The sequence below is a fragment of the Peromyscus californicus genome, unplaced genomic scaffold, assembly GCF_007827085.1.
Source record: "Peromyscus californicus insignis strain IS unplaced genomic scaffold, ASM782708v3 Scaffold_11__1_contigs__length_118956290, whole genome shotgun sequence".
Taxonomy (NCBI): Eukaryota; Metazoa; Chordata; class Mammalia; order Rodentia; family Cricetidae; genus Peromyscus; species Peromyscus californicus.
In genome coordinates, this window is record NW_026294402.1 from 22342171 (window position 1) to 22355152 (window position 12982).

The 12982-nt window shown below is 40.2% G+C and overlaps 1 protein-coding gene across 3 annotated transcripts in view; it reads right to left on the reverse strand.

The window, feature by feature from the left end:
• Nucleotides 1-12982, reverse strand: part of LOC128120984 (beta-galactosidase-1-like protein 2) — a 65398-nt gene that overhangs the window by 39170 nt on the left and 13246 nt on the right. The gene's annotated exons all lie outside the window — the stretch shown is intronic.

The window sequence follows — 12982 nt, forward strand, 5'->3', positions numbered from 1 at the left end:
TCCCTGTAGCTAAGGCTGCTTGAGTTATAGGTGTGCATTACCACAGGTGGCTTAATTTCAGTTTAATCTTAAATTGTACTGACATCTCAAATCTAGTTAGGACAACTGTATTTTCTTTCACATTATTCAGTTTTCTCATTCTTGCATTGATTCTAGGAATTTGTGTCATTTCATGTTTCACTTTATTTAATTTACTATTTGCACTTGCTACCTTTAATTTGAATGATCACTTATTTTACCAGTTCTCATATTTTTGGTTGTGAGCCTAGCCTTTAACGACTGAGCCATCTCTCCAGCCCAACCAGTTCTTTCAACTATACTTGTGACCTTTATTTTACTAAAGTACTGAGTAAGTTTCTGAGTTTGTATTTATTGGTTTTTGTTTTTGTTTTTGATTTTTTAATTTGCAGGATTTTTTTTTTTAACCTGTGCTAGTTTCTCAAAAGAGGGACAGGTCAGCAATTAAGAGCACCAGCTGCTCTTCCAGAGGACCTAGGTTCAATTCTCAGCATCCACATAGCGGCTCACAAACATCTATAATTCCAGTTCCAAGGGATGTGACACCATCTTCTGGCCTCTGTGAGCACCAGGTACAAAAGTAGTGCACAGACACGTGTGCAGGGAAAACACCCACACCCGTTCAAAAACAAAAAAAAAAAGCTGTATTAAACACAGGTTTAATCACAGCACTGAGGAAGCAGAGGCAGAAAGATCTCTGTGAATTCGAAGCCAGCCTGGTCTACATAGTGAGTTTCAGGAGCAGCCAAAACTACATAGAGAGAACCTGTCTCAAACACTCAAAATAAATAAATACTTTTTTAAAATTTTAATTAAATAATTGCTATATTTTTTCTAGTCTGATAAATGTATTTACCAGTGTACCTTCAGTTTGTCACTGTCATTTCCAACAGGACAGTAAGATCTCTTTTTTTAATGTTTCATTCCCACTAGCACTCGTAAGTCTATACAGTGTACATACAAAAGGAAATTCTGTCTTAAAAGAGAATTCTGTGGGTAAGCAAAGACTATATTGACACACACTTTCCTTAATATCTAAACTTAGATTCACAATAAGTAGCTTCCCATCTCTGACTGCCGAGGTACTTAGGTACATTCTCCCTGACACCCGCACCTGACTCTCAAGTGTGTCTTGTCTTCCTATTTAATTAATAAACTCACTAACTTCGATTTTCTCTGATTTATCCTGAAATTCCTTTCTATGGGGAGCATCGGGTTGTTGTGTTGACAACACTGAGTTCCTGTTGTCAGTGACATTGCTGCTGAACCACAGCTCCAGCATAGGAATTTTTATTTGTTTACGCATTTGTTTATCTATTTATTTATTTATTCATTCATTCATTTATTGTGTGTGCACATGCATGTGCATGTGTGTGTGTGCACGTGTGCGTGTGCGTGTGCGTGTGTGTGTGTGTGTGTGTGTGCTGTGGGATGTTCTGTATGTCAAATGTGTTGCTGATTAGTCAATAATTAAAACACTGATTGGCCATTGGCTAGGCAGGAAGTGTAGGCGGGACAAGGAGGAGAATAAAGCTGGGAAGTGGAAGGCTGAGTCAGAGAGACACTGCCAGCCGCCACGATGAGAAACAGCATGTGAAGATGCCGGTAAGCCACGAGCCATGTGGCAAGGTATAGATTTATAAAAATGGATTAATTTAAGCTGAAAGAACAGTTAGCAAGAAGCCTGCCATGGCCATACAGTTTGAAACCAATACAAGTCTCTGTGTTTACTTGGTCGGGTCTGACGGCTGTGGGACTGGCAGGTGAGAGAGATTTGCCCTGACTGTGGGCCAGGCAGGAAAACTTAAGCTACAAATGGCGTCCAACGTGGTGGCAAGAGTTTCCACCTAAAAACCTGAGAAAAGATTCTAAAACGGAGCTAAAAACAGTTCCTAATTGTCTCTCTCAAATGAGCGGCAGCTGCTGGTTTGAGCTACTGGTGGGTTCCTAGCGTGCGTGCTCGACCTGCCTATGGCGGGAATGAGGCCTTTGCAAGTGGCACTTTGAGCTGCATGGTAGATTTAGCCTTTGCTGGTGCAGAGCAAAAGGGGAGGTTTCTGGGCTACACGCTGCTTGGCTAAAAGCATAGACCCCCGATAGCTCCCAGAGCTGGCGGTAAACCATGGCCATGTTGGGAAGCTGAGGTGGGTGGATCCAGCAGCCACAGCTGCTGCAGTTTAAGGCAATAGATTCACAATAAGACAGATTCAGATGTAATAGTTTACAATGTGTGTAAAAAGATACGTAGGCTTGAAAGAGACAAAAAAGATGATATATAGAGTTATAGAAATAAATACATAGTTTTAAAAAATAAAGTCTTTAAAGAGACAGTAAAGGTAGTATAAAAAATAAGCCACGTAAAAATGGATATTACACAGAGAATCTGCATTGTGTTGTCTTTGGGACTTTTAACTGCAGAAAAATATTTGATTGTAAAAGCTGTTGAGTTATGCCAAAATGTATATTTTAAAGGTACCTTGACTTCAAAATTTGGATATAAGGATATGTTACTTTGGAAAGGAGACTCTGCTTTTGTTTCCACAGAAAGCCAGAGGCTATGGATTTGTTCAAGATTAAGATACATCAGGTTTGACCAGCCAAGACCCCCTGAAAGGTCTCCTATGACACCATGGCCCAGATGATCCAACATCCAGAATGGTTTCAAGGCAACTGGCTCAGACGATACAGCCTCATGGACTATTCCATAATCCTAAAATTTTCTTTGTTTCCCCATAAGATACAGCGTCCCCCTCCAGCAGGAAGTAGTAAGAGAAGCTACGTCCAAATTCCCAAATTATATGTAATTTTACTTTGTTAAGGTTAAAACCTTCCTTTTTGAAAAAAAAAAAGGGGGGAAGTGCTGTGGGATGTTCTGTATGTCAAATGTGTTGCTGATTAGTCAATAATTAAAACACTGATTGGCCATTGGCTAGGCAGGAAGTGTAGGCGGGACAAGGAGGAGAATAAAGCTGGGAAGTGGAAGGCTGAGTCAGAGAGACACTGCCAGCCACCACGATGAGAAACAGCATGTGAAGATGCCGGTAAGCCACGAGCCATGTGGCAAGGTATAGATTTATAAAAATGGATTAATTTAAGCTGAAAGAACAGTTAGCAAGAAGCCTGCCATGGCCATACAGTTTGAAACCAATACAAGTCTCTGTGTTTACTTGGTCGGGTCTGACGGCTGTGGGACTGGCAGGTGAGAGAGATTTGCCCTGACTGTGGGCCAGGCAGGAAAACTTAAGCTACGTGTGTGTGTGTGTGTGTGTGTGTGTGTGTGTGTGTGTGTGTGTGTGTGTGTGTGTGTGTGCTTTTCTTCCACCCTGTGGGGCCTAGGGATTGAACTCAGGTTGTCAGGCTTGGTAGAGAAAAAGAGACAGAGACACAGTGAGACAAAGTCTCAGTGTGTGACCCAGACTTATCTGGGACTCACTCTGTAGACCAGGCTGGCCTCGAACTCACTGAGATCTACCCTGCTTCTGCCTCCTGAGTGCTGGTATTAAAGGTGTGTATCACCACTTCCAGCACACTGAGCCGTCTTGCAAACATATTTTACAATATTGTAACCAGAATTTTAGGGCAAAAGCCCTGGTTCTGACCCTCCTGACTAGCTCGGCTCAGCCACTGTTCTGGTCTTTAGAAACCCACTAATTAAAGGGACAGTGAGGAAAGACAGAAGAGATTGAGTCAACACGTCGGGAAGAGAACAAATAAAGGGTTCAGTGATCCCTACCCCAACTTTGGGCTATTGAGCCTTCATGTTTAAACAGAGGAAGTGCGGGGGCAAAGGGTGAGAGGTGTGCAGAATTAAGCAGTCCTCATCAATCTGTAGTTCCCAGGGAGCATTAAGAATCTCAGTGCTGGACAAGCAAGATAGTCAAGAAGTTGTTATTGTTGGGGTGGGGAGAGGGAGGGAAATCACAAACTGTTCTCAGAAAATGACTACTTATGCTTCAGGGTACAGCCTCCTCCTGTGGATGATTGCCAACAGCTGTTGGGGGGTGTCTGTCCCCCTGGACTCTGACTACAGCCTTAGGACAATGACTTTTCTCTGCGCCTTCAGCCTTAAAAGACTGTGAAATAAGGTCTTGAGAGCTAGCTCAGTAAAGAGTTTTTGCTGCTCTTCCAGAGGATCTGAGGTCAGTTCCCATCACCCACATCAGGCAGCTCACAATTACCTATAATTCCAGCTTCAGGAGATCTGACACTCTCTTCTGTTCTCCACAGGCACCTGCACATATGTCTCACACACACACACACACACACACACACACACACACACACACACACACACACACACACATACACGTGTGTGAAATAAGTGAGACAGATACTCCTTGAGTGGTTAAAATACCTATTCGTAATCAAGCAAGGATCTGACCCAAAGCCAAGACCAACACAAAGTACAGAGATCTCAGGCTTTATCCTGATTTTAGTTACCTATTTGGCTAAGAAAAAATTATTTTTTAAAAAATAGCAAAAGCAGTTTCTAAATGCCTGTTACAAGATAAGAAACACAGAACTACTCAGACCTCTTACCTAGTGTTTCCCAGTGATAACTAACATTCTACAAAACTACAGTATGCTATTGCAGGCAGGAAACTGGCCTTAACAAAAGGGAGGTTCGGAGCACTCTGGTGACAAGCATTCCTTAGAGTGCACATTTGTGATCACACTGCCTCTCCCTTTGCCCTCTTCCTAGCCTCAGGTAACCACTGATCTGTTTCCAGTAGTATAATATAATTTTGTCACTTCAAGAGTATTCTATACATATGCCAAGGAGAAGAGAAAAAGCAGGAGCAACATTGGTTTGAGAACATTGAAAATGCTGAGCATGGTGGTATACCCTTGTAATCCCAGCACTTGAGAGGTAGAGGCAGGAGATCAATGTTCAAGGTCAGCCTTGCTTACTTGAGACACTCTCTCCACAAAACAAAGTGCAGGGAAATGAAATGGCTGTACCCACACTAGCGCTCTGAACTGGTGTGCACGATAACCCTTTGTACTGAGCCAGCTGCAGTTCACTGGCTTTTCCTTAACCATCTGTGAAACCTCCCTGCTTTGCTTCCGCTACTGACACGGTGAGAAACACCCAATCCCTGCTTAAGGAAAACAACTGGACTCAAAGCAGTCACAATTTCTGACCAGCCAATTACATAAACTTCATCCTCTGTGATTTTAATCTTTAAATATGTCCATTATTGTAAAAAAGCAAAAAGTACATTTGCAAGGTGGTTTTTAAATGTTTTCTTAGATTCTAATGCTGATGAGCCCAAATACGTGTAAGTCTTATTTTTAACCTGGGTTGAATTTTATTCTCAGTGAGCATATAGAACTACATAGTATGACAAATTTCATTTATTCTATTTTTCATTTTTCTGTTTTGTTTTAGAGTTTGTTTGTTTGTTTAGTAGTGCTGAGAGAGTCTTGGTGAATCCAAGGGTTCATGCCTTCTAGGTAAGTGTTCTACCTTTGATTAAAGTTCCCAGTCTAGTAAATTTATTGTTTCACATTTAAGTCTATGATCCACACTGGGTCTGGCTCCCCGCCTGAAGCCTATCCCAGACTGTTACACCTTACCTACTGTCTCAGTGTTAGGAATCCCAATGAGTTGTTAGCGGGTTTAAAGGTCACTGAGGATGGATTCCCCCATCCTGATAACTAACAGTTTTCAAAGGCAAGAGCTAAAACTAGAGAACTCTGATTACCACTCCAAAGTGTGGGATCTGAGTGTATCTTTGACCCTGGGCAGAAACATGACATTCTAAATTATCCAGAAAGATAAAAAGATAGGTAGATGATAGATAGATAGATAGATAGATAGATAGATAGATAGATAGATATAGATATAGATATAAGATATATTTATTTAAGATTACCATCTAGCCTGAGGCTTTCTGCTAAAGAACAAAGATATAGGCCAATTAAGGTATCATATTCCTATAATCCCAGTACTCCAGAGGCAGAGGCAGGAGGATCATGAGTCTAAGGTTGTATAATGAGATCAAGCCAACTTGGGCTACTTATGCCTGTCTTAAAAAACAAAACAACAAACAACAAACAAAACCAAGTGCTCTTCTGTAATCCAAATGGACCTCTCAATTACCTCCAGAAAACTTTAGAAATCTTATAAAGCCTACCTAAAAATGTAGGTTGGCACAATGGTCTCTTTGGTCATTGTCCATTCTCACCCCTTCAGAGTGTGCTCTATACTCAAGTGTCCCTTGGTCATTTCCCACAAGAGTACTTCACATTACACTGTAATAAACCATATTTCTCTTCTGCATTATGTCGAAAGAATTATGTTGAATTCTTTCAACAGAGATTATGAGAACTCTGTGTGTGTGTGTGTGTGTGTGTGTGTGTGTGTGTGTGTGTGTGTGTGTGTGTGTAAGGAGTCCAAAGTGAGATCCTGGCAACGTCAGAGTAGCAACGCAACTCAAGCTAGATAATCCAGAATTTGCATTTTGTGTCATCCTTTTCCTAGTATTTAATTTATGTGGGGTTCTAAAGGATGACAGCCCGGGCCCTGTGTGGCTAAGGAAAGTTCTATATACCAGGGAGCTATACCTCTAGCCCTCACAGAAATTATTTTTACATGTGTTACATTGGTTTCATTGTGAATAATGAATATGATCAGTTTTGATTATTATATTAATATTTGCATTGATATCATTATACTTTATAGAATATTATTAGTATTTTACACTAACATTATAGCTGTGCTTAAATGAAAATATAATATTTCAAAACAGAAAAGTATTAATCAGTTCTGATTAATAACTAGTACTTCAACTAATGGGAAAATATTTTGGATTTCTTAAATTAAATTATTAGCAAAAAAGGACACTGTCAAATACTATGAGACTAAACAATAACCATTTTGCATGTCAACATAAACACTAAACATTAATTTAACTGAAAATCTTGATGTAACAGTACTGAGAAGGTAGCACTGGGGGGTAGACAGAAGAGGTTCAGGAGCTTAAAACTCAAGTGTTTCATCTCGTTGACCTGGAGAGATGGCTCAGGGGTTAAGAGCACTGGCTACTCTTGCAGAAGATCCAGGTTCGGTTCCTGGCACCTGTATGGGGGCTCACAACTGTCTGTAACTCCAGTTCCAGGAGCTTCAATGCCCTCTTCTGACCTCAGACACCAGGCATGCACGTGACACACATATGTACATGCAAGCAAAAGATTCATACACATAAAAATAAAACAAATAGATCTAGAAACACTTTAAAAATAAATAAAAACGTAAATTTTCCGTGTCTAGAAAAAGGCTGTTAACTGACTAACCATGTCTAGATATTATTAATCACATAAAATAGTACACATATTCTTTGCCTTTTCCTTAAATCTCTCATTGGTTTAATTTCTTCCCTCATAACCCGTGTAGCTATCCCTTTAAGAGATAGCCAGAACTTGTTACAACCTACAGCTGTTGTCAGTCGCCAATTAAGCTGACCAAGTCTTTGCCAAGTGTGACTCTTATCAGAATATTTGTTCCTGAGAGTTTATTTTGTAGTTTTTACTAACAAGTTGTTAATGAATGGAGATATATATATATATATATATATATATATATATATATATATATGGAATAAAGAGGGAATGAAGATGGAAAGAACTAGATAGAGATGAGAGAACAGCAGGAGGGATTGAGAGAGCCTAAGTATGAGAACAGAAAAGAAGCTGTGTAAATAGAATTGACTGAGAAGAATACAGTGAATGGACTAAAGAACTCAGTGTGCTTGGATTCATTTGATATCCCTCAAATATTGTCAAGAACTTTTCTGCATTTATTGAGAAAAGTATGAATTCTATCTTTGAGTACATTTATGTATTGAATTACATTTATTGATTGATATATGTTGAACTTCTCTGTATCTCAAGAATGAAGCCAACTTAATCATAGTGGTGACCTTTTTGATGTGTTCTTGGTCTGCAAGTATTAAGGTTTTTTTTTGTTTGTTTGTTTGTATCTGTGCTCATTGGGAGATTAGTCTAGTTTTCTTCTTTTTGTTGTGTCTTTTTCTGGTTTAGCTATCCATGTGATACTGATTTCAGAGAATGAATTTGGAAGCATTCCTTCCTTTTCTACTTTAAAGAATACGTTGAGAAGTACTGACCTTATTTCTTCTTCAATGGTTTAGTAGAATTCTGCAAAGAATACATAGATGCTGGGAGTTTTTAAAACAGGAAGTTAATTTTACTACTGTTTTAATCTTATTGCTTGTTATAGTCTCTTTTAAATTATTTGTCTCATCTTGGTCTAATTTTGGCATTGCATCTATAAATTTATCAATTTCTTTTAGATTTTCCAATTTTATAGAATGAGGTTTTTAAGGTATGTCATAATGATTTTCTGAATTTCCTTGGTATCTGTTATATCCCTTTTCACCTAACCTTATTGAGTATTCTATTTCTTTTGGTTAACTTGTCTAAGGGTTGTCTATTTCATTTATCTTCTCAAAGGACCAATTCTTTTTTCATTAATTCATTCATATTTTTTCATTTATTTGTGTGTGTGTTTATTTGTGAGGATAAACCTGCATATGGTACACACATTCAGACCAGACAACTTGAAGGACTTGGGTCTCACCTTCCACTCTGTGGGTCCTGGGGATTGAACTCAGGTTGTTGGGTGTGGTGGCATGTGCATTTCCTCACTGAGCCATCTCACCAGCCCTCATTAATCCTTTATTTTGTGTTTTATTTATTTAGTTGTTGTTTTCATTCTATTCCATTAGTTTCTCCAATGGTCTTAATAATTCCTTCCTATCACCTACTTTCGGGTTGGGTTTGCCCTTGTTTTTCCACGGCCCTAAGGTGCACACAACATTATTTACTTGAGATCTCTCACTTTGCAATGCAGACACTTAGAGCTACAAATTTACCTCTTAGGACTGAATTGCCTTCATTGTATCCCATAGGATTTTGTATGCTGTATTTCTGCTCTCATTGAATTCTAGGACCCTTTAAATTTCCTTCTTGATTTCTTTAATGACCCCGTTGTCATTCAACAGTGTGCTGTTCAATTTCCACAAGTTTGCTGGTTCTTTTGCTGATTTCTAGCTGGTCAGAGAAAAGTACAAGTATTTCAATTTTCCTATATTTGTTGAGACTTGTTATTATTCCTGATATAATCTATTTTAGCTTAAGTCTCATGGACTACTAAGAAGAATGTGTATTCTGTAGTGTTTGCATAGAATCTGCAAATGAGTTTGAAGTACACTTAACCCATGGTGTCCTTTAATGCCAACGTTTCTCTTTATTTTTGGTCTGACCTATTGGTGAAACTGAGGTATTGACATTACCTACACTATTGATCACTGTGTTGGGTTACTTTGTTGTGGTAGTAGTGCCTGTTTTATGACATTGGGAGCACCTGTACTCCATATGTGCATGTTAGAGCTGCAATCTTCTTGAATTATTCCTTCAATCAGTGTAATGCCATCTTTATTTCTTCTGATTCAGTCTGAAGTCTATTTTGTCAGATATTAAAAGTGGTATGTGGTGGCTGGAATGAGATGTCCCCCATAGTACTGGACATTTGAATGTGTGTCCCCTAGTTGGTGGTGCTGTTTGGAGAGGCTTAGGAGGTGTGAGATTGATGGAGAAAGTGTGTCGTTGGAGGAGGGTTTTGAGAGCTAAGAGACTTAACTCCATTCCTAGTTCACTCTCTACAATTCTTCCTTCCAGTTCAAGACGTTAGCTCTCAGCTTGCTGTTTCATCCTCCACACCTGCCACCTCTGCTCTGCCACCATCAACTCTAACCCTCTGGAGCTGTAAGCCTTAATAAATTCTTTCTTCTTTGTTCCATTAATTATGGCACTTTATCACAGAAACATAAAACTAGTATGTGATACCTGCTTGCTGACTGGTTCCATTTGCTTAAATACTTTTGCACATCCTTTCACCCCAAGGAAGCCTCTATCTTCGGTTAGATGAGCTTTTCAGAGGAAAATAGGGATCCTGTTTTCTCATTTAACCTGCTAGCATGTCTTTTGATCTGGAAACTTAGACCAATAAAATACAAAATCGTACTGAAAAGTGTGTTTTATAGTCTTTGGTTTGTTTTCTTGTAACTGCCCTATCATCATCCATTTTTTGACTTCTTGGATGTGTTTATCTTTTTTATTCCAAAGAATTCCTTCCAGTATCCTTGGTGGAGCTGACGTGGTGGCTATAAACTCTTAGTCTGCCCTTATCATGGTATATTTTTCTTTCTCCCTCACACATGATAGCTTTGCTGGGTTAGTTTCGGTTCCCAGCTGTGGTCCTTGAGTTTCTGTGGAGCAATCAGCTGTTATGATGAGCCTGCCTTTACATGAAATTTGGTGTTTCCCTTTTGCAAGTTTCATACACCTTTACTCAGTGTATCTGGTGTTTAAACTGTGATATGGTGTGAAGTTTTTACTGTGGTCCTGTCTATACTGTAAACTGCTTGTACCTGGATGGGTCCCTCTTTCCCTAGATTTGCAGAATTTTGTTATGATTGTATCGAAAATATTTTCTATGCCTTTGGAATAGAGTTCTTGTACTTCTATGCCCATATTTGTAAATTCAGCTTTCTCATGATATACCAAAGATTTCACATGTTCCATTCATACTTTCAAAAAAATTAATGCCTTTAACTAAAAATTCCAACTCTTCCATTTTGTCTTAAACTTCTGAATTCTGCCCTTCTCATAGTCTAATCTATTGGTAAGGCTTTCCATTGAGCTATTTACTGAAAATTTCATCTCCAGCATTTCAGATTTTTTTCCTAGTATTTTTAATCTTTTCCCCCCCTCCCAATCCTGTACTGCTTTCCTTATTTCCATCAACAGCTTATTTCTGTTCTTATTCGTTTGTTTGAATACATTTGTAGCCACTTTATAAAATTCTTTGTATGGTGCCAGGCAGTGGTGGAGCACACCTTTAATCCCAGCACTCGGAAGGCGAAGGCAGGTGGATCTCTGTGAGTTCGAGGCCAGCCTGGTCTACATAGGGAGTTCCAAGACAGCCAGGGCTGTTTCACAGAGAAACCTAGTCTCAAAAAAAAAAAAAAAAAAAAAAAAAAAATTCTTTATCTGGAGTCACATCTACATCTTTTGTACTCACTCTGGGACTGATAGTTGTTTGTTGTTGCTTTTGGGACTTGCACATCAGCAGCTTGGACCTTGGTTTTTGTTACTTTCTTCCTGTGGTGTTCTGCAGGAACCAGGTTGTGCTATGGTAAGCTGTTCTTTCTCCATTAGGCTGGTATTCTATTCCCAGACCTCATCTTAGAGCAGTGCTTCTCAACCTGTGGGTCACAACCCCTTTGTGGGGGTTGACCCACCCTTTCACGGGGGTCACATATCATCAGATATTTACATTACAGTTCACAACAGTAGCAAAATTACAGTTATAAAGTAGCAACAAAATAACTTTAAGTTTGGGGGTCACCACATTAAAGGGTCACAGTATTAGGAAGGTTGAGAACCACCGCCTTAGAGTAAACTTCCAACTGCAAAACTAGACAGAGCTCCAGAGTAGAACCCCTCACTGCTGTGTTCCCTCTGTGGTGTCTTACATTCCTGTCTTGGCTTCTTAACAGCTGAGGTCCTATGATGGACATTCACTTTGTCTTCTCTCAATTTGATGACAATTCTGGAACTGTGTCTTAGGTGGTTACTGGCTCATACACTGGTCTTGAAGTCTGGAAGTGGCTCTGTAGATGGGTTCTGACCTTACAGTTCTTGAAAGTTGTGTTGAATGCTTGGTGTGGTATTTGCTGTTACCCCAGCTTGGCTTGGCTTGGCTTGGCTTGGCTGGGTGAAGTTCAGTCTCATAGAAAATTTTGAGTGGTGTGATCTGAGGCCATCCTGGCTTGGCTAGTTAACTCACAGGTGGCTGGGGTGCGGGGGAGGACACTAACGAATGGAGTTGTGGGTCTCTGACCTCACACGGACCGGTCAGTTCAAGTGGGCTGTACCAAGAGGCTGAGTGCAAGGGTGTGGTGATATTCTCTGTATGCTCTAACAAATAAACTTTGTCTGAAGATCAGAGGGCATAGCCAGCCAGAGTTAGCCACAGAGGCCAGGCAGTGGTGGCACACACCTTTAACCCTAGTACTCAGGAGACAGAGGCAGATGGATCTCTCGTGAGTTCAAGGCCACCCTGGACTACACGAGATTAATCCAGTCTAAGAGAAACAGAGCCAGGTGGTAAGGGCTCACACCTTTAATCGCAATACTGGGGAGTCACATGCCTTTAATCCCAGCACTAGCAAGGTGGAGACAGGAAGTGATATGGCTGGGCGGAGAAAGGAATGTAAGGCGGGAGAGGACTTGGGTATTCAGTCTGAGGATTTGTGGAGACAAAACCTTTGGGCTGAGGAGTTGGTGAAGTAAGAAGTGGCTGTGGCTTGTTTCCTCTGATCTTTCAGCATTTACCCTAATATCTGGCTCCGGGTTTTTAATTGTAAGACCAATTAGGATTCATGCTACATAAAGGTCTCAGACTTCACAGGTGGATGGGAGGGTCAGCATGGAATGTGCATGCATTGGAAAGCTGGGATGGGCAGTGGTCACAGATCTCTGGTTTGACTTCTAAATACAGAACCTTCTTGAAACATCATTTTGTGTATGGTGTGAGGTAGAGTCAGAAGTGCCCATCCCAACTTAATGGAGGTAAAGTTCTTCTAGGATCATCTGTAGAAAACCAACTATTTACCTATTGAATTGCTTTTACCTCTTATCATAAATCCACGTATGTGTGTGTGTGTGTGTGTGTGTGTGTGTGTGTGTGTGTGTGTGTACATGCCTGTGCGTGCACAGGCCATGAAACATGTAGAGGTCAGAGGGCGATTTGTGGGAATCGGTTCTCTTCATCCACCACGTGGGTTCTAGGGAACAAACTCAAGATACCAGGCTTGGTGCCAAGCACCTTTACATACCAAGACTCTATCTAGATTAGTGTAACTTCTTTCCA